General features: G+C 32.3%; 1 long non-coding RNA gene across 10 annotated transcripts in view; it reads right to left on the bottom strand.

Annotated features, from left to right (window-relative positions):
* LOC102166855 (uncharacterized) overlaps positions 1–20673 on the bottom strand; it is a 550511-nt gene that overhangs the window by 352001 nt on the left and 177837 nt on the right. For all 10 annotated transcript variants that reach the window (XR_014812964.1, XR_014812960.1, XR_014812961.1 and 7 more), the window contains one exon: positions 17005–17122. This is a non-coding gene — a long non-coding RNA (uncharacterized LOC102166855). The remainder of the gene's footprint in view (positions 1–17004; positions 17123–20673) is intronic.

The following is a 20673-nucleotide window of genomic DNA, read 5'->3' as shown; positions in this document are numbered from 1 at the left end:
TGTTTAGCTTTTTCACAGATGCTTCCACTACTAAGATGAGCTTTTAAGAACATATAAATATGTCAAAATGTTTGTCTTTTATAGAGGAAATAAAAATAATTTATATTTAAAATGATTACTTGTTTTAGGACCAACATACATTGAGCTCCTCATATGAGGTTTGAAAAGCCATGAGGACACAAATTAAGACATTTTGAAGGAGGTTATATAAGAAATGAAAGGAGTTCCCGTTGTGGCTCAGTGGTTAACAAATCTGACTAGGAACCATGAGGTTGCAGGTTTGATTCCTGGCCTTGCTCAGTGGGTTAAGGATCCAGCATTGTCGTGAGCTGTGGTGTAGGTTGTAGACATGGCTCAGATCCTGCATTGCTCTGGCTGTGCTGTAGGCCAGTGGCTACAGCTCTGATTAGCCCCTAGCCTGAGAACCTCCATACACCATGGGTGCAGCCTTAAAAAAGACAAAAAAAGACCAAAAAAAAAAAAAAAAAAAAAAGAAAGAAATGAGAAAGCCTTAAATTTGTAAGTCATCATTGGTTCTTCGCTTTCTAAGAAGAACTAAATACTCAGATTACAACCATACTAAAAAATTAATTTCCCCAAGTGCTAATTTGTCTCTAAATTATAAAAATTCATTTGTTCCCTCAATACAGAAGTGTAAGGCAAGTAAGGCTGAATGAAAACTAGGACAGAAGCTTGCCATATGAGCTCTATTCTTTCACATTTGATATTATTATAATCTCTGAAATTTGAGTGAAGTACTTAAGAGCACAATCTCAGGAATAAAATGTACCAGGATTCCTTAATCCAGCATTTATGGCTATACAAATGGTGGTTAGTTGTTCAACTGCCATTCTAATTCATCTCATCTGTATAACAAAGATAATAATGGTACTTTCCTCAGAGTTGTTTGAAGATTGAATTACATGTGAATATAAAGTGCTAGTACAGTGTTTAGCATACAGTAACACTAAAATTGCTTTTATTAAAATTATTTCTATTTTATTTTTATTATGAAATAACTCTTGCACATATTAAAAACTAAAATAATAAAAACATACATAAACAAGTGAGCCATCTTCTCAACCTAGAGCCATAAATTCCATTCTCAAAAACATAATCACCATCAAAAAAGATAGTGTGTATTAGTACATAATATTTACCTATACTTATGTTTCATTTTTATATGGATGTGTATGTTGTCATTATACTTTGATTATACTTTGAAGAATTTTAATTAATGAACATAATCTTTTTAGATCTTTGTATACATTCTTTAAATTGAAGAATAGTTGATTTACAATATCACATTAGTTACAGGCGTACCAAAGAGCACTATACATATATACATACATATATATATACACACACATGCGCATGTGTGTATATATATATATATATACATATGTATATTCTTCTTCAGATTTTCTTCCCTTATGGGTTATTTCAAAATATTAACTATAGCTCCTAGTGCTATATAGGTCTTTGTTGATCTTTTTTTATAGAAAGAGGAGTATATAAATTAATATCAAACTCCTAATTTATCCCTCCATCCACTCCCCTTTCCCCTCTGGTAACCATAAGTTTGTTTTCTATAGAAGTCTGTCTCTTTCTGTTTTGGAAATAAGTTCATTTGTGTCATATTTTAGCTTCCACATATAAGTGATATCATATGATATTTATGTTTCTGTCTGCCTTACTTCACTTAGAATGATAATCTCTAGGTTCATCCATGTTGCTGCAAATAGAATTATTTCATTTTTTATGGCTAATAGTCCATTATATACTTCTTTATCCATTTATCTGTCAATGGAGTTCCTTTTCCACCACATTTTCTCCAACATTTATTTGTACACTTTTTGATGATGGCCATGCTGACCAGTGTGAGGTTGATAATTCATCGTAGTTTTCATTTGCATCTCTCTAATGATTAGCTACACTGAGTATCTCTTCTTGTGTCTGTCGGCAACCTGTAATGTTGTCTTCGCAAAATGTCTGCTGAAATCTTCTGCCTTTTTTTTTTTTTTTTTTTTTTTTTTTTTTTTTTTGACTGGGCTGTTTGGATTTGTCTTGTATTTTGAGCTGTATGAGTTGTTTGTACATTTTGGAGGTTAATCCCTTGTTGGTCATACCTTTTGCAAATATTTTCTCCCATCCTGTAGGTTGTCTTTTCATTTTGTTTATTGTTTTCTTTGCTACGAAAAAGATTTTAAGTTTAATTAGGTCCAATTTGTGTATTTTTGTTTTTATTTTCTTTACTCTAGGAGACATTCAAAATTATGTTGCCACAATTTATGTCAGTGTTCTGTCTACATTTTCGTCTATGAGTTTTATAGTATCCAGTCTTACATTTAGGTCTTTAATCTATTTTGAGTTTGTTTTTGTGTATAGTGTTAAAGATTGTTCTAATTTCATTCTTTTAAAAATTTTTTCGGAGTATAGTTGACTTACAATGTATTAGTTTCAGGTGTACAGTGAAGTGAATCAGTTATACATACATATAATATTAACACATTATATACATACATATTTTTTTTCTCATAGAGGTTATTAAAAACTATTGAGGTTTCCCTGAGCTATAAAATAGGTTCTTATAATCTATTTTATATAGTAGTGTGTATGTTATGTCCATCCTCCATCTTCCACTTTCATTCTTTACTTGCAGCTGCCCAGTTTTCCCAGCACCACTTATTGAAGAGATTGTCTTTTCTCGATTGTATATTTTTCCCTTTTTTGTCATAGATTAATTGACCATAGATGCATGGGTTTATTTCTGGGCTTTTCCACCCTGATCCACTGATCTATATGTCTGTTTTTTGTGCCAGTACCATACTGTTTCGATTACTGTAGCTTTGTAGTACAGAGTGAAGTCAGAGAAAATGATTCTTCCAGCTCCATTTTTCTTTCTTAAGATTGTTATGGCTGTTGAAAATTCTTTTATGTTTCATACAAATTTAAAAATGTTTTACTCTAGTTCTGTGAAAAATGGTCATTGGTAATTTGATAGGGATTGCACTGAATCTGTAGATTGCCTTCAGTATTATAATCATTGTGACATTATTGATGCTTCCAATACAAGAACACAGTATATCTTTCCATCTGTTTTTGTCTTGTTCAATTTCTTTCAACACTGACCTGTCAAGAGGTCTTTTGCCTCTTTAGGTAGGTTTATTCCTGCGTATTTAATTATTTTTGATGCAGTGGTAAATGTGATTGTTTCCGTAAGTTCTTTTTCATTGTGTTTTGTGCCAACGCATTGGTAGTTTATAGAAATGCAAGAGATTTCTGTGTATAAATTTTTTATCCTGCAATTTTGCTGAATTCATTGATGAGCTCTAGTAGTTTTCTGATAGCATCTTTCAGATTTTCTGTGTATAATATCATGTCATCTGAAAACAGTAACAGTTTTACTTGTTCTTTTCCTATTTGGATCCCTTTTATTTCTTTTTCTTTGACTGCTGTTGCTAGGACTTCCAAAATTATGTTGAATAAAAGTGGTGGATCAGACACCCTTGTCTTGATTCTGATCCTAGAGGAAATGTTTTCATCTTTTCACCATTGAAAAAAATTTTAGCTGTGGGTTTGTCATACATGGCCTTTCTTATGTTGAGGAAGTTAATGAATATTTTTGTCATTATGAATCTATTTTTGTCCTATAAAGAGTCTTATTTTTGTCAACAGCAATAAATCTATGTTCACTTTACTCTGGAAATGTCTATTCTGGACACATAAAATTATTACCAATAGAGTGTTATAGGTGTGTGGCAGAATTACTGATCCTAACTCTTTTTTTCTCCTGCTTAGTATCCTAGTGTTTGCCAGGGAACTTTACATACTTCCCACTTCTTGACCAGTGTGACTATTGACTTATCAATACATCTGTCTGTGTAGCAAAAATGGATGGTTTTAAACAGATTGCAAGTTTTTTTACAAAATGACACCAATAATGGAAATTAAAATAGTAGAAAAATGTTTTAAAAATCTAGAGTTAATCTATAACAAGTCTGAAAAATCCATGCTAAAGTAATCATGTCTGAAATAACAGCAGAGAAAGGCTTATTATTGCCTTATATTTTTGACTTCACTCTATTTGTATGAGTAACTCAATTCAAACATATATCCCTCAATTATATTTGATATGAAATTAAGATAAATCATTTAATATAACTAAAAAACTGTTAAAATTATTTCATTATTTTCCTGGTTTATATGCTAACATTTTCCCCCCCTTTGACCCAAACTCCAATCACATTTATCTTGTTGTCTAAATTCATGCTTGATATATACTGGATTATCAGATAAATCTACTGAATATATGAGATTTATATATACACACACACACACACACACACACACACATATACAAATTAATTAAAATATACTTTAAAATAATTAGAACATGAAGTAGAGATGGACTACACATAAATTAATATGATTTGTCTGTAGAAGCTCTCAAATATATTAAAAAAACTCAATAATTGCCAAGAGCATTATAATATTTTAATCATTTGCAATTAAATTGTCTAGCTTAAAACAAATTGTTTTGGTAATAAAAGTAAAATTTATAAAGTAAAAATTAAAAATTATATTATTTATATATGAAAAATACTCAGAAACAGAATGTGTTCATTTAGACGAGGAAGTCTTTAACAATCAATGACTAGGAGTTCCTGTTGTGGCTTAGTGGGTTAAGAACCTGACTAGTACCCATGAGGATGCGGGTTCCATCCCTGGCCTAGCTCACTGGGTTAAGGACTCAGTGTTGTAGCAAGCTGTGGTGCAGGTCACATTTGGGGCTCACCTTCCAAGTTGCTGTGGCTCTGATTCGACCCCTAGCCTGGGAACTTCCCATATGCTGCAGGTGCGGCTCTAAAAAAAAAAAAATAAGTGAACATTCACTGATAGAATAAATTTTATTGCTATCATCCTAAAATATTACTTTTCTAATAAGTTTATTATTTTTGCTCTGTGAGGCAGTTAGATAATTGAAGATCAAGATCACACAATGATTTCTCAGACTAGCTTTCAGCTGAGTCTGAAAAAGATCTGAAAATTATACATTTCTGGTATCTCAAAAATTATCTTTTTAACTATTCTGATATCTGTACTATGCTTTGGTATATTACAATTCAATAAGATGCTTAAAAATATAATGCTGGTGGTGACTAAAAGGTATAATTTTAATCATACATAGTGTATTTTAGTACTTTTACCTTTTAGTATCTTCGGTAGGATACCCTGATCACAAAGACACTGAGGAGATCTCCACTTTCTCATCATTTTGTAGAATATTAGTGGACACTCCAAGTCACTGATTCCCTTGACTGTTTGCTTAAGCAGCCTCTTGGAGGCAAAAGACCGTATGTCCAGGGTTTCTGTCAAGTCTTAGCCCTTAGAAAGAAACATGTTTATTACTTAAACATAATTATTTAAAGCATATGGATTTCATAGCATACTGATTCACAGAATGCTTGACTATTTTGAGCTGTGCTAACTTAGTATGATTAGGTCTACACTTGCCATCTTGGAAGCACCAATAGTTCTTTGGCTTATGGTTTCACAGCATTCCAGTGAGCATGCTAGAGGTCAAACTCCTTTGTAAGAATTTCCATTAACTAAAAGTAAATTAAACAATAGTAATAAAATAATTTCCCTTACTCTGGACTTATTTTACTGTTTCTCAAGACCTATTTTAGTGATTGAACCAAATATTTAAAGATATATTTATTTAAATTGGACATCGGAAGCAAAATACAAATTTTAAGATAATATTTCATTTTCACACAAATAACATTTTATTCCTTTAAGGTGAACAAATATTAATGCATACTGAAAATGTTAAAGAAATGTACTCCCATTTTAGCAATAGAATGTGTGCAAATTAAGGCATATGTAATAAAATTAATAATCTTACTAATCAACATAAGGTTTTAGACTTGTCTTTGTACCAGGAAAGCAGATGAGCCTTTTCAATCTATCTATAATCTGTAAAATCAAGTTGTATGTATTAATTTAATTATACAAATAAGTAATCAAATTTATATGAAGAGGAGTTCCCATCAGGCCCAGCAGAAACAAATATGATTAGGAACCATGAGCTTGTGGGTTTGATCCCTGGCCTCACTCAGTGGGTTAAGGATCCAGCGTTGCCATGAGCTATGGTGTGGGCATAGATGCAGCTCGGATCTGGCATTGCTGTGGCTCTAGGATTGGACTCCTAGCCTGGGAACCTCCATATGCCAGAGGTGCAGCCCTAAAAGACAAAAAAGACAAAAAAAAATTATATGAAGATAACTCATATAGTATTAGACTCAGAAGAAATCTTTGAAATTCTCTACTCTAACCAAGAATTCAATAAAGCTCCATACATCCCTGCAGAATTTAGTGCCAGAGAACCCACTATCAATAGACCATAATAGAAGAAAATGTGAGAAAAAGGATACACACACACACACACACACACACACACACACACACAAAATTAGGTCACTATGCTGTACAGCAGAAACTGACTCAACACTGTTAATCAACTATACACTAATAAAAAATAAATTTTAAAAAGTATCCCATTTCTTTTTTATGTAGCACAATATTTAAAAAAATGTAGCATTTGTTATATAGAGCTAAAATCAGGCTCCTGAATCTTCTCTTTGCTCAATGTAATTCTAGTCTCGTGAAGGTCAGAGTAAATCTGCTTCAAGTTCAACAATACAGCTCTTCATGTTCATGAGGAAAGGCCATTTGTCTTACAAATTACATTTATTTCAAATCAAACATACAAAGTTCTTAGAATTCATAGGCAATAAACCAGCAACATTAGAGTAAGTAAATATCCAATATAGGTCCTTTATTTATGATGAGCCCAAGAGTTTGACAGTCAACCTAACATTAAAGGTGGAGCACGAGGAGTAAAAAAAAAAAAATGAAAATAAATACAATTAAAAGACATTAAACAACATAATACTTTAACATAAATAAGTGAAACTTCCATTTGAAAAATCTAAGATTCTCTTGTTCAGTTAAGGGTGAAGGGCACAAGGGAAAACTCACTGAGCTTCTAATTCACTTGGCTTCCTGCAATAACCCAGGTTCATCTATGGAGATTTTCATCTCTAAGAAATATAATTTGAAATAATTAAATAATATAAAACTTGATACAAGAACATATTTATATTGTTTCAATGAATGTAGTGGTCCTTTTATTATTATTTCTTTTGGGGGTTGGTTTGGGTTCTCAGAGGAGAGATAAACTACTTAAATGACATATATAGTTAAACACAATGTCAGACACCCCACATGATCCAATTCCATGATCATTAACAAAAGAAAATATTACAAGTAAAAAAATCATTCTAATCCTTTCAGTAAATTTAAAGAGTGAAGAGGTGAAACAGGGCAGCATTAAGAAAGCATTCTTATTTGTCTTATGAGTAGTTATCTACTTCTAAAAGAAAAGGTCATTTTCCATTATTAGTGTGGTAGAACTGATTCAGCCTGTTAATAGTATGGTGATATTGCCCAATGCTAAAGCTTAAAATTATTAGGCACTAGTATTATACAAGGTTCTGTAGGAGAGCCCTCTTTAGAGACTCTATCTTGTCCATGCCTCCCTTTAATTCCTTTGAGATAAATGCAACTTCACTAAAAAAAAATGATAATTCCTACATTTGAATTGTCTCAATTAGGTGGTTTCAATCTATGATTTTTATAGCAGAATTATAAAATCAAAAGAAATAGATATTTTTATAATTTGAAATGGAATCAACATCATATACAAAATAGATACCTTTTTGAAAACATGGTCATCATTAGGAAGTTTGATCTAAATATATTTATAGTATCACATGGAACACATTCATACACAATGTTTAATTTAATTGATTCATTTGTTCAGCAAATATTGCTTATATACTTATAATATCTGATGCCACTGTTACTACAATTAATACCAACTGGGGTTATTAGATGCAAACTATTGAATTTGTAATGGATAAGCAATAAGATGCTGCTGTATAGCACTGGGAACTAAATCTAGTCACTTGTGATAGTTTGATGGAGAATAGAGAAAAAAATGTACATCTATATATGTGTGACTGGGTTACTTTGCTGACAGTAGAAAATTGACAGAGCACTATAAACCAAGTATAATGGAAAAAATAAAAATTATTAAAAAATAATTAAAAAAAATAAAAAAATACAAAGCTGTATTTTTGGTTATTGAAAAAAGTATAGTAATGAAGACAAATATTGAAGGTACATTTCTTAAAAAAACAAAAACCTGACATTCCCAGCTCTTAATTTTACACAATTCACTCTTTGCCCTTGTTGAAGTCACCTAATAACCTATGAATTCTCTCATTCTTTTTTGGAGATTTTGTTTTAGGCTCAGTCTCTTTCTCTGAGACACATCTGTCTTAATCATTGGTGGGTTATGCCATGCCTAATATTTCCAAAACATACCATCATAAGCCCCTTTCCTTCTGTTCTCCAGCTCTCCAAGTCACCCATTTACCCCAGCGTAATGGACCAATACCTTGGTTGAATATAAACTGAGATATATCTTCTGACTAAAGGTGTACCAGATTTTGTAATAAATAATGTCACTTGATCAATAATTATCTGAATTTTCCCAAGTCTTGATTTCAGCCATTTAACTACACCTAGTCTCCAACTCATTCCCTATAGAAGCTAACTTCAAAAAGCTTTTCATCACATTTGGACTCACGTCCTTTGATCCTCTCTCCTTTATCTATCTTTCAACAACCAAACAACCTTAAATTTAACAACCTTAAATTGTAGTTAGTAATTATGACTATGTACAAAGATATATCCTCAACTTCCTATTTCTTGCATGTATCCATGCAATTAAACATGGGATAACAAAATAATATTTCTGACAGATCTCACTTTAAATTCATGATAATTAATCTTACAGAGATGTTTATTTTTGTCCAGCATTCACACTATTTCCCAAAGAAACTTGAAGAAGAAATATTCATGAGCTCTCATCTCCACATATATCCATCTAATTTGATCTCTCTTGTGTGTCTTTACTTTTCTACTAATACTTGACAAACTTTATTTATTCCTATAATGTATAACCCTTTTACTTGATCACTAAGTTCTATTCCCATTTACCTACTCAAGAACAAAATGTAGTACTTGAGTATTCATTCAACAGGATGATAGAATGTCCACACTTTGCCCCACATATTTGGAATGTGTCAGTTATGCAGGATTTCTTAAGACATAACTTTACTCAGTCATTCAATTACACAGCTTAGTATTTGATTTTGCAGATCCCACATTATACAGGATTATCAGGTTCTTAGAATAAATCCATCTTAACTAAAGTGTCTTTATATTTAGAACTAAGAATTTAAGGCACTGTTCCAATAATCTGTAAATTATCTGTGAGTTAATATTTAAATTCATGTTTTAAAACTGACATCTTTATAATACTTAGGTTTCCCAAATAAGAAATTATGTATTAACTCCATAATCTATTACTCCCAAGAAGTTTTTTTCAACCATTACATGCACTTTATCAAGTTATTTTATCATGCAATGCTACTGTAAATTGTGTCACAAAGTATATTCTAACTGCATATCAAAGATGCAAAACAGAGGATGCATACTTGTAATCCACAGGAACGTACTGCTACAAGACATAACTCATTTTATATAATAAAATCTCTTGGAAAAGGCAACAGTAAAGTAACATAACATTGTTCATGAAACTCAAATATGCAAGAGATGAAAGCTCCAGAGAGTGAAAAAATATCTATCATATGTAGCTAGTTTAATAATTATAGAGCCAACAAGAACCTGAGAAAACAGGCTGACTCCCTGGTAGATGCTTATGTTCATTACATGGAAAGAAGTAGAAATTTTAGAACTCGCTGGGGATTAAAGTGACAGAATCAGAGAATGGTGTAGTCTCAAAACACGAATGTTCCCTCCAAAAATTGTACCAAGTTTTGAGTCCGCTTGGGAAAGAAAGCTAAAGTGCTTTGCTGAAAACACTACGAAGAACTGAAATGAATTGCCCACAGTCTTTCAGACCTAGGAAAGGAAGACTTACTAAGGTTTCAATTGAAATTCTTAGAGGGGCACATTCTAGTAAGAATAAACCAGAAGTAGGCTCTATCTTACTTAATGGTAATTCAGCTCAGGCCCAGCTTCATCTTAGGCAAGACTGGGATAATCAGTCTCATCACTCTAATATAGGAAATAAGTAATCCTCTCTGAGAAAGGCTAATATCACATTTAATAGTTAATGTATAAAAATTTTTTAAATATATTAAAATTATTAGATATATTAAGAGCAAATAAAATGTGACCAATAATTAAAATAATGTTCAAGACAAAATCATGCTATAGAAGTAGATTCTGAGGTGATCTAAGAATTGGTTGTGTATGGGGACTTTGAAATAACTATGATTTACATGTTTACAATAATAGAGGAAAGAATAGAGAAAATATAAAAAATGAGAATATAATCAAAGATTTGAATGCAGAGAAAAGGTTGAATAATCATGAAACTGAAAATACAATATTTGAAATTAATAACTTAGGAGATGGGTTGCTGATATGTTAGATGCAATAGTAACAACCAAAAGTAAAAGGAACAAGTCAGTAAAAACATCTAAATTACACACAGAAATACAAAAGGACAGAAAAAATTAAACACCAAAAATACTCTCTAAAAGAAAAAGTAAGCACAATTTACAAGGAAGGAAATAATAAAAGTAAGTGAATATATAAATGAAAAGAAAATAAATGTACAATAAAGACTATCTACAAAATTTAAATCTGCATTTAAAAGTTAATAAAACATTATGAATTTCTAGAAAGGCTAGGCTTTGAAGGATTGAGAGAGAGAGGGAGAAAGGAAGCATAAATTACTATTATAAGGAATAAATATAAGGTTATCAATAAAAATCCTAAAGGCATAAAAGGAAGCTATTATCAAGAACATAAAATGAATACATTTCAAAAAAAATGTTTTAAAGGGCAAATACCAAAAAAATCTGAAGCTAAACAAAGCTGACGAAGATAGAGAAAATAGGAATATTAACTAATGATATTGATTATTAGAAATCTTGTCACAAAGTAAACACAAGCCCAGTTATTTCCATTAATTATTTTTTCCAATTATTTACAGGGACCAAATCATCATCATCATCATCATCATCTCTTACAGATTAGTAAAGAAAAGTAACTCTCCTTTGATATAATGGTATTAATGTATAAATAACCTTAATACCAAATCCTAAAAAGGATATGAAAACAGAAAAATCATAGATCAGGCTACCTTATGAACAAATATGAAAAAACTCATGAGATAAAACACATTTAAAATAATAAAAATGATATACTGCATGCTCTTAGATCACAGTAGAATTAAACTAGAAATCAAAAACAAAAAAGATAACTAGAAACTCTCAAAATACTTAGAAATTAAACAACATTTTTTTTTTCCTTTCTATGACCACACCTGTGGCACTTGGAAGTTCTGGGGCTAAGGGTCATTTCAGAGCTGAGGCTGCAGTCCTACACCACAGCCATGGCAGTACCAAATCCGAGTCGCATTTGTGACCTATGCCTCAGGTTGCTACAATGCCAGTTCCTTAACCCACTGAGTGAGGCCAGAGATCAAATCCACATCCTCATGGACACTTTGTTGGGTCCTTAACTGCTGAACCACAATGGGAACTCCAAACAACATACTTCTGAATAACTCATGGTCTAAAAAGAAATTTCAATAAAAAATTAAAATATTTTGATCTAAATGAAAATTAAATACAACTTAACAAAATTCATGAGATACAGCAAACTGTGCTTAGAGGGAAATTAATAGCACTGGATGCATGTATTAGAAGAGAAGAAAGATCTAAAATCAATCATCTAAGTTTCTATATTAAACTAGAAAGAAATGGTAAATTAAACTCAAAGTAAGCAGAATAAGAGAAATAATAAGAATTAGAGCATATATCAATGAAGTTAAAAGCAGGAAATCAATCAGAGAAAGTCAATGAAAAGAAAAGTTGGTTCATTAAAAAGACCAATAAAATCAATAAACCTCTAACCAGGTTACCTAAGGGGGGGAAAAAAAAAAAAAGACATGAAAGAGAGGACATGACCACCGATTCCAGCAAAGTCAAAAGGATAAAGAAGGGATACTATTAACTTTGCCCATTAAATTTCAATAACTTAGGTAAAATGCACCACTTCCTTGAAAGACACAATCTGCTAAAATTCATACAAGAAGAAATAGACAATCTGACCCTTATCCAAAAGAGTGGAAAACTTACATCTCCTTACAAAAAAACCACACACAGATGTTAAGAGCAAAATTATTCATATTTGCCAAAACTTGGAAGCAACCAACATGTTCTTCAATAAGTGAATAGGTAAATAAACTGTGGTGCCTCCAGACAATGGAATATTACATAAAGCTGAAAAGAAATAAGCTATCAGAGTTCCCGTGGTGGCTCAGCGGAAAGGAATTTGACTAGGAACCATGAGGTTGCAGGTTCGATCACTGGCCTGGCTCAGTGGGTTAAGGATCCAGCGTTGCCGTGAGCTGTGGTGTGTGTCGCAGATGCAGCTCAGATCTGCATTGCTGTGGCTGTGGTGTAGGCCGGCAGCTACAGTTCAAATTATACCCCTACCCTGGGAACCTCCATATGCCGTAGGTGGAGGCCCTAAAAAGCAAAAAATAAAAATAAAAATAAGAAAAATAAAAATAAAAAATAAATAAGCTATCAAACCATGAAAAGACATGCAAGAATCTTAAATGTATATTAATACATGAAAACAGCCAGTCCGAAAAGACTACATACTGTATGTTTCCATACATACGACATTATGAAAAAGGCAAACTATGGAGACAACAACAACAAAAAAATATCAGTGTTGGCCAGTGGTTAGATAGGAAGGAGGAATGAACAGGTAAAGCATAGAGGATTTTTAAGGCAGTGAAACTATTCTGTATGCTATTACAATGGTCGAAACATGTTTATACATTTGTCTAAACTCATAGAACATACAACACCAGTGTGAACTCTAATGTAAAGAAAGGACTTGGGCGATAATGATCTGCCAATGTAGGTTCAGTGATTTTTAACTAATGTACCTCTGTGGTAGGTGATGTTTACATCAGGAGAGGCTGTGCAGGTGTGGAAGCAGGGATTACATGGAAACTCTCTGTACCATCTAACAATTTTGCTATGAAACTAAAACTGCTATGAAACAAAAAGGTGTCTAAACACACACACACACACACACACACACACACACCCCAAAAAACCATAAGAGAATAAATGCAATTCAAACCTAGTGATATATATAAAGGATAACTTAGCAAATCAGACCAAGATTGTTCCAGAAATGAAAGGGTAGCTTATCATTCAAAATAGCTAATATGTTTTATCATATTCAATGTAAAAAGCAGAAAAATCATATGCTTCTTAGCCACAAATCAAACTTTTGACAAAATTCAACTCCTATTCATGGTTTTAAAAAATGTATTTAGCAAACCAAAAATGGAAGGAATTTCTTTAATTTGTTAAATATTTGTACCAATAAATGGTAAACATCATATGTGATAATGAAATACTAAATATTTTCGAGTTTGGAAATTAAAAATGCCCACATTTCTCAACATTGTACTAGAGATCCTCTCACCATATTCAAGTAAGGTATAAAATTAAAAGGCTTTACTATTAGATACATATTACACAAAATCAATATAATAATATAAAAATCAGTTTGATATTATTTAAAATAACACTAAATATAATAAATTAATGAGAATAAATCTAAAGTTGTATAAGATCTCTATACTGAAAATTATCAAACATTACTAAGAGAGATTAAAGAACTAAATACAGGAAGTCTCAATATTTTATGCTGAATTTTCAAAATTTAATCTATAGAGTCAATACAATAACAATCAAAATGTTAAGTTTCTAAAAATGGAAATTTAAAATAGACTTTAAAATTCTTTTTGAAAATGAAAAGGGCCAAGAAAAGACAAGTCAAAATTGGATAGGAGTAGGACTTATAATAGTAGATATTCATAGCGTCTAAACTTTGGGTATTGGCACAAGTTAAAATATGAGTAGAGAAACACATCCACCCTTGACTTATGACAAAGATGACACATTAAAAATGTATTTTGACCTCTATCAATACTATACACACAGACAGCTATGGACTACAGATGTCTACAATTTAATAAAGTATGGTATAATGATACTTTATTATATACAGCAAAGACAGTGAATATTAGTTACAACAATGTGGATATATCTTACAAAAATACGTTGGTTGAAATAAAACAAATATAAAACCTGTATATTTTCTTTAATTCTAGGATGTTCTAAACCACAATAAAGATCTGGAGCTATAATAAATAGTATAAAAATAAAATTTTAGTGCCTATATTTTGGTGAAGACATGAATAAAATTTTGTTGGCTTTATATCTAGGATTATAAGCTGGGTTATTATGGCTAGTTTGACAGATTGGTTATACCAATATATATTCCCTCCAGCAATGCATGTGATTTATAGTTGTTCTACATCTTAACCAATACTGACACCACTTGCAAGGGCTATAGGAGAGTGGGTGATGTCATCAGGTGGAATTTTGGTTATGTCAAGCAGTTGATGGAAATGCTCAAAGAGATGGTAACAGATATAATAGTCTGCTTGTTAAAGATGGTCAGTTCAGGAAAGCATGGTGGAAAGATTTGGGTAGTGGATCTGCCTAAGGACAAGAAACTTTAGAGCATTTAAGAAGATAAAGCTGGTTTCGATGATGTCTTTGCTCTGCACGCTGAGTGATAACAATATGGAATTAAGACATGATGGGTTAGTTGCAACAGTTCCTTTGGGAAGTATAAGCACTGGGACTAGAATTAGAGGACCTATCTCATTTCACATCACTTATACAGACTTTAAGTGTTTGTCAAATAGGATACTATTGGTAATAATAATGTTTATTTCCTAGATCTATAGTAAGAAATGAAGAAGAAAACTTCAACTATAACAATATCTAGAAGACCCTAAGTGCTAAATAAAATGCTAACATTTTGTATTGCCACTTTTAATTTTCTTCCTTGTTGGTAGCTATGGTCAAATGATGAAACTAATCTGACTTACCTTTACAAGAGCTTTTTTGTTAAGACCTTGATGCCCATTGGTGTCATGAGAGCATGCTTACATTTGTTAAGCCACACAGTAAAATTTTAGCAATGAAAATTTGTCAATAATTAGTAAAACAAACACACTCCACATATCATTTCAGGATGACCCCTACTGGCAGCAGGAGAAGAAAGAAGAAGGAGAAAAAATAGTAAAGAAGGACATCAACTAAATAGAACTGAGATTTCTGTAAGCAATAATAGCTGTAGAGGCCAACAAACAGACTGGTGATCAAAAGACATTCCAAATCTATCTAAAAGTTAGATAGCTATTCACACCAGGTTTCTAGTGGGTTTCCAAACTGCTAAGGAGAGCACTATAGTGAGGAATTCAGAGTCTATGGAAGCAAAAGGGGAAAACAGTGTCTGTTTTGCTAATCTGTTCCAAACCAAGAATGTCAGCTACAAGAATATTGGTCCAGGCCTTGAGGGGTTTTTCCACAAAACTGGAGAATTTAAGGATGAGAACATAGTTTGTTTCATATCTTTCCCCCTTTTTTAAATTAAGAATTTTTAAAAATCATACAAAGCCTAACTAAACCAATTCATTCTGAGAAGGCAATTCTTCCTTAAAACATTCTTTAAAATAAGCTCCTAACTTTACCAAGCCATTTACTTATTCAGGAATTTAACAAAAGAGACTAACAGTGGTTTTCAGATGAAGATACATTATGGTAAAAAATATCATTACACAAAAGTAAGTACAGGCAAGAAAGCTAAATTTATGATACTGAGTGACCAAGAAGATAAATTATCATGGTAATTCCTCCATTATATGTGAATAGAATATAGCTGTGCAGCACATCAGTTACCAAATAGCTTTGTAAAGTACTGAAAAATCATATTCTTTCACATTAGTTACATTACTTTCAATTTGACACATATTTGTCTCTAATAGCCTCTTGAACACTAAAATTGCAATAAATTCTACTAACTGGATTGGCCATAATAAAAATTTCATATTACGCAAAATTTATCTTTGTAGCTCTGCCACTTTCCATATCTGCCCCACTAATTTCCCCAGGAGAAGACTAAATGCTCCAATTTAAGAACATTTGTGACTTTCAGTCTTCCTATTCTATACTCCCTATTTTTTGTGCCTTGACTGCTTTCAATCTTCCACTGCACACTCCAAAATTTTCACTTGAGTCATCTCACATCACGCCACTAGGAAAACACTTTCTACTTTTAATTATATTGAAAGGATTGCTAATCAGTAGACAGTGATATTTTGCTATAACTTAGAAAACTAATATCCTCTTTGCTTCTTGCCTCTATCACTTATACCATACCCTCTCTTTTATCTAACATCTTCTTGCTTAGTGGCATTCATTCCCTTCAGTCTATAAAAAGTTTCCATTATTTATCCCTAAATTTTTAAAATTGTCTTGTCCTTCTAAATACTAGCATTTCTTTTAAAATGTTTTTTCTATTGTTATCAAGTTGTTGATGCATATTCTCCTACCATTTATAATTCAAATAGATATTGGTTGAATCACTACCCAGAATTTACTCTCAGGCCAACAGTCATTGCAATGCTCTCAAGACTAATAAATACTTTTTATCTTTACTTTATTTAAGTTGTCTGTACCTATCCTTGTCACAGACTTTTGAAGAGAAAACCAAGACTGCACAGAAATACAGAGGTCTGTCGCTTGGAGTAAAATGGGGGGCCTCCAAAATACTTCTTCCCATCTTAGAACAGAATTTATTTGGCAAATTTATCCTTTATTTGTGATCTTATACAAATTTTCAGGTTCAGAAAGTTTATTTGATTAAAAAAATACAACTTACCTGTGTTTAAAACACAGATTCTAGGCCAGGCTGGTTGTGCTGAATCCTGGTTCAACCACTTTCTAGCAATGACACCTTAAATAAGTTTCTTGACTTTTCTGTCCCTTGGTCTTCCACTCTGTAAAATAAGAACAGGGATGTAGGGATGTGGCAAGGATTACACGGGATAAATAGGATAAAGCACAAAGAACAGTAACTTCTCATTAGAAATGTTTGTATTAAATATTATCTAATTAACCTTTAACTCTTAGGATTTTAAGCTAAGAAGTTAGTAAGAGAGTGATAGGTGGCAGTTTGATACAATAGTATACCTTGACATAATCTTTTGGTGACTGAACCCAAACTAGAAATAACTAGAGAAGCAGTTTGGACAAATCGTCCTTCATGCCTAGAACATAAGCATTTCAGATGGAACTGTAGATGACTTCTTGTCACGATGAAGTTGGAACCTCATGCTAAGCATAAGAGAGGAGAAAGAAGATTTTCTGAAGACAACAGAGGTCTCAGACCAGCTGTGATCTGCCATTTCCCAGAAGTAGCTATGAACTGCCTCTCTTTTGAACATTATTATGTGAAAAGCCAGTATTATTTTTGCTGTTTCCTAAATGATACAGAATTTGGTGCCTAAAACTGTGATGCTGCATAAGTATGGAAATGACTAAATGGAACGGATGGAAAGTGAACAATGAGGATTCACAAATATCAGTTAGAAATTTTGACTGGAAATCTTCTGGCCCCTGTAATGCAATAAAAAATATGTGGTCAAGTTTTTATCTTCTTAATCTTGAAAAGCAGATTGCATCATCAGGCTATACATAGTGATAAGAGAAATGTCCTTTAAAAAAGATCTGGAATATTGTTCTATGTTTAGCAAAATCCTACAAAACGGAGAATTCAGACCTGAGCAATTCTGGTGGGGAAAATCACAACACTTTACTTTGGTAAAAGAGGCAAAGTTAACAAGGCAAAGTAGAATCTGCCTTGATAAAATGATTTTCTCAAGTCTGAAATGATCAGCAATGGTTGCAAGATAGGAAACTTTGAGATAGTATGATATGGCACAAGGCAAATACCCTTATGTGTTCAAATTCTGGCTATTTAAAGAATATTTAATTAATCACTGAGAGGCAAATAGTTTTATTAAAACTACTGCATGACTGCTTGAACAGCAATCAGACCCAGTTATCCTTGGGATTTCCAAAATCCCCTGAGCTTTACCTAATAAGAAATATACTGTGTAGAGGGTAGAATAAAAATGATTTGAACTATGACTCAAATACACAATTTATTTAAATGTTACAGGACTGGTCAGTTGTAACTATAGTGTGCATTTCAAATGTGATATCTACTACACTATTTCAAATTATCAATGGCTTACTCTTTGGCAATACTCTCCTAAATTGCCTTTCATTTTCATTGTTATATATTAGTAATTATTTTTACATACTTCAGGTGTGGAAAATAAAATGGTATACATAACCATATTACATATTGTTATGTAACAATATAAACCATGAATAATCACCACCCAGCCTAAGATAGAAATCTTTATAAGCACAGCTGAAGCCTTAGTTCACATTCACCTCTCTAGTGAATCCTCCCCCAGGACTATAATCCTGAATTCAATCTTCATTATTCTCAGTATTATCATACATTTCCTACTTATGTATATGTCTCTAAGTAATATTGTCATATTTTTCCATATAAGTGGTACATTATGTGCCCTTCTGAAAATTCTTTGAGTTCAACTTCATATGTTTTAGGATTATCCAATTTGATAGATGCAAATATAGTTTATCAGTTTTACTATGTTGGTTTCCACTGAATGACTATACCAAAAGTATTTGTTCAGTTATTCATGTTTCACAATTTCATTACTGTTTAATGTTGTTTTGCTATAGCAAAAATGATGATACAAATATTCTTTTAATATGTTTCTATTTTGATATTTTAAAAGTTACAATATAGTTGATTTACAATGTTGTTCCAATTACTACTGTATAGTAAAGTGACCCAGTCACACAAATATATGTGTGTGTGTGTATATATATATAATATTTTTCTTATATTATCTTCCTTCAGGGTCTATGACAAGATACTGGATATAGTTTTCTGTGCTATATGGTAGAACCTTATTGTTTATCCACTCTATCCACAATGTAGCAGTTTGTACCTACTAACTCCAAACTCCCAGTTCATCTCACTCCTTCCCACCTCCCCCTTAGTAACCATAGGACCACAACTCTGTTCTCTATGCTTGTACCTGTTGTTTAGATGGGTTCATTTGTATCATATTTTAGATTCCACATATAAGTGATATCATCTGGTATTTGTCTTTCTGACTTACTTCACTTAGTATGAGAACCTCTAGTTTCATACATGCTGCTGAAAATGGCATTATTTCATTCTTTTTTATGGATGAATACTATTCCACTGCATATATGTACCACACCTTTTTAATTCACTCATCTGTTGATGGACATTTAGGTTGCTTCCATGTCTTGGCTATTGTCAATGGTATGGCAATAAACAAAGGGGTACATATATCCTTTTGAATTATAGCTTTGTCCAAATAGATGCCCAGTAGTGGGATTTCTGGATAATACAGTAATTTTATATTTTGTTTTCTGAGGAATCTCCATACTATTTTCCATAGTGGTTGTACCAATTTATAGTCTCACCAACAGTGTAAAAGGGTTCCCTTTGTTTCCAACAAACCCTCTGTAGCATTTTTTTTATCTGTAGATTTATTAATGATGGATATTCTGACTGGAATGAGGAGGTACTCATTGCAGTTTTGAATTTCTTTAATAACTGGTGATGTTGAGCATTTTTTTCATGTGCCTACTGGCTATCCATAATGTCTTCTTTGGCAAAGTGTCTATTTAGGTCTTCTGCCCAGTTTTTGATTGGGTTGTTTCTTATTTTGTTGTTAGGTTGTATGAATTGTTTGTATATTTTGGAGAGTAAGTCTCTGTAGGTTGCATCCTTTGTAACTATTTTCTCCCCTTCAGTGTATTCCTGGATTTGTTGCTGTTGTTGTTATTGTTGTTTTGTTTGTTTGTTTTTATGGTTTTCCTTGCTATGCAAAAGCTTCTGAAGTTTAAGTCCCATTTATTAATTTTTGTTTTTATTTCACTTGCCTTGGGAGACTGACCTGAGAAAACATTTGTACATTTTGACGTTTTGCCTATGTTATCTTACAGGAGTTCTATGGTGTCATGTCTTACACTTAAGTCTTTAAGCAATTTTGTGCATTGCGTGAGAGTGTGTTCTACTTTCACTGATTTACATGCAGCTGTCCAGTTTTTCCAGCCCCACTTGCTGAAGAGACTTTTTCCCATTTTATATTCTTGCCTCTTTGTCAAAAATTAATTGGCCATAGGTACCTGGATTTATTTCTGGACTCTAATTGTGTTTTACTGGTCTGTATGTCTGTTTTTGTACCAGTACCACACTGTCTTGATTACTATAGCTTTGTAATATATCATGAAGTCTGGGAGAGTTATGCCTCCTGCTTGGTTTTTGTTCCTCAGAATTGCTTTGGCAATTCTGGGTCTTTTAAAGTTCCATATAAATTTTTGGATTGTTTATTCCAGTTCTGTGAAAAATGTCACGGGTAATTTGATAGAGGTCACAATGAATGAGTATGGCAAGTTTAACATTTTA

Source organism: Sus scrofa, chromosome 8 (assembly GCF_054392235.1).
Source record: "Sus scrofa isolate SSC_HxYL_T2T_F1_AM1 chromosome 8, Sscrofa_HxYL_maternal_Yorkshire_Landrace_v2.0, whole genome shotgun sequence".
Taxonomy (NCBI): Eukaryota; Metazoa; Chordata; class Mammalia; order Artiodactyla; family Suidae; genus Sus; species Sus scrofa.
Note: the sequence above shows the minus strand (reverse complement) of the source record. Positions and strands in the feature narration are given on the sequence as shown.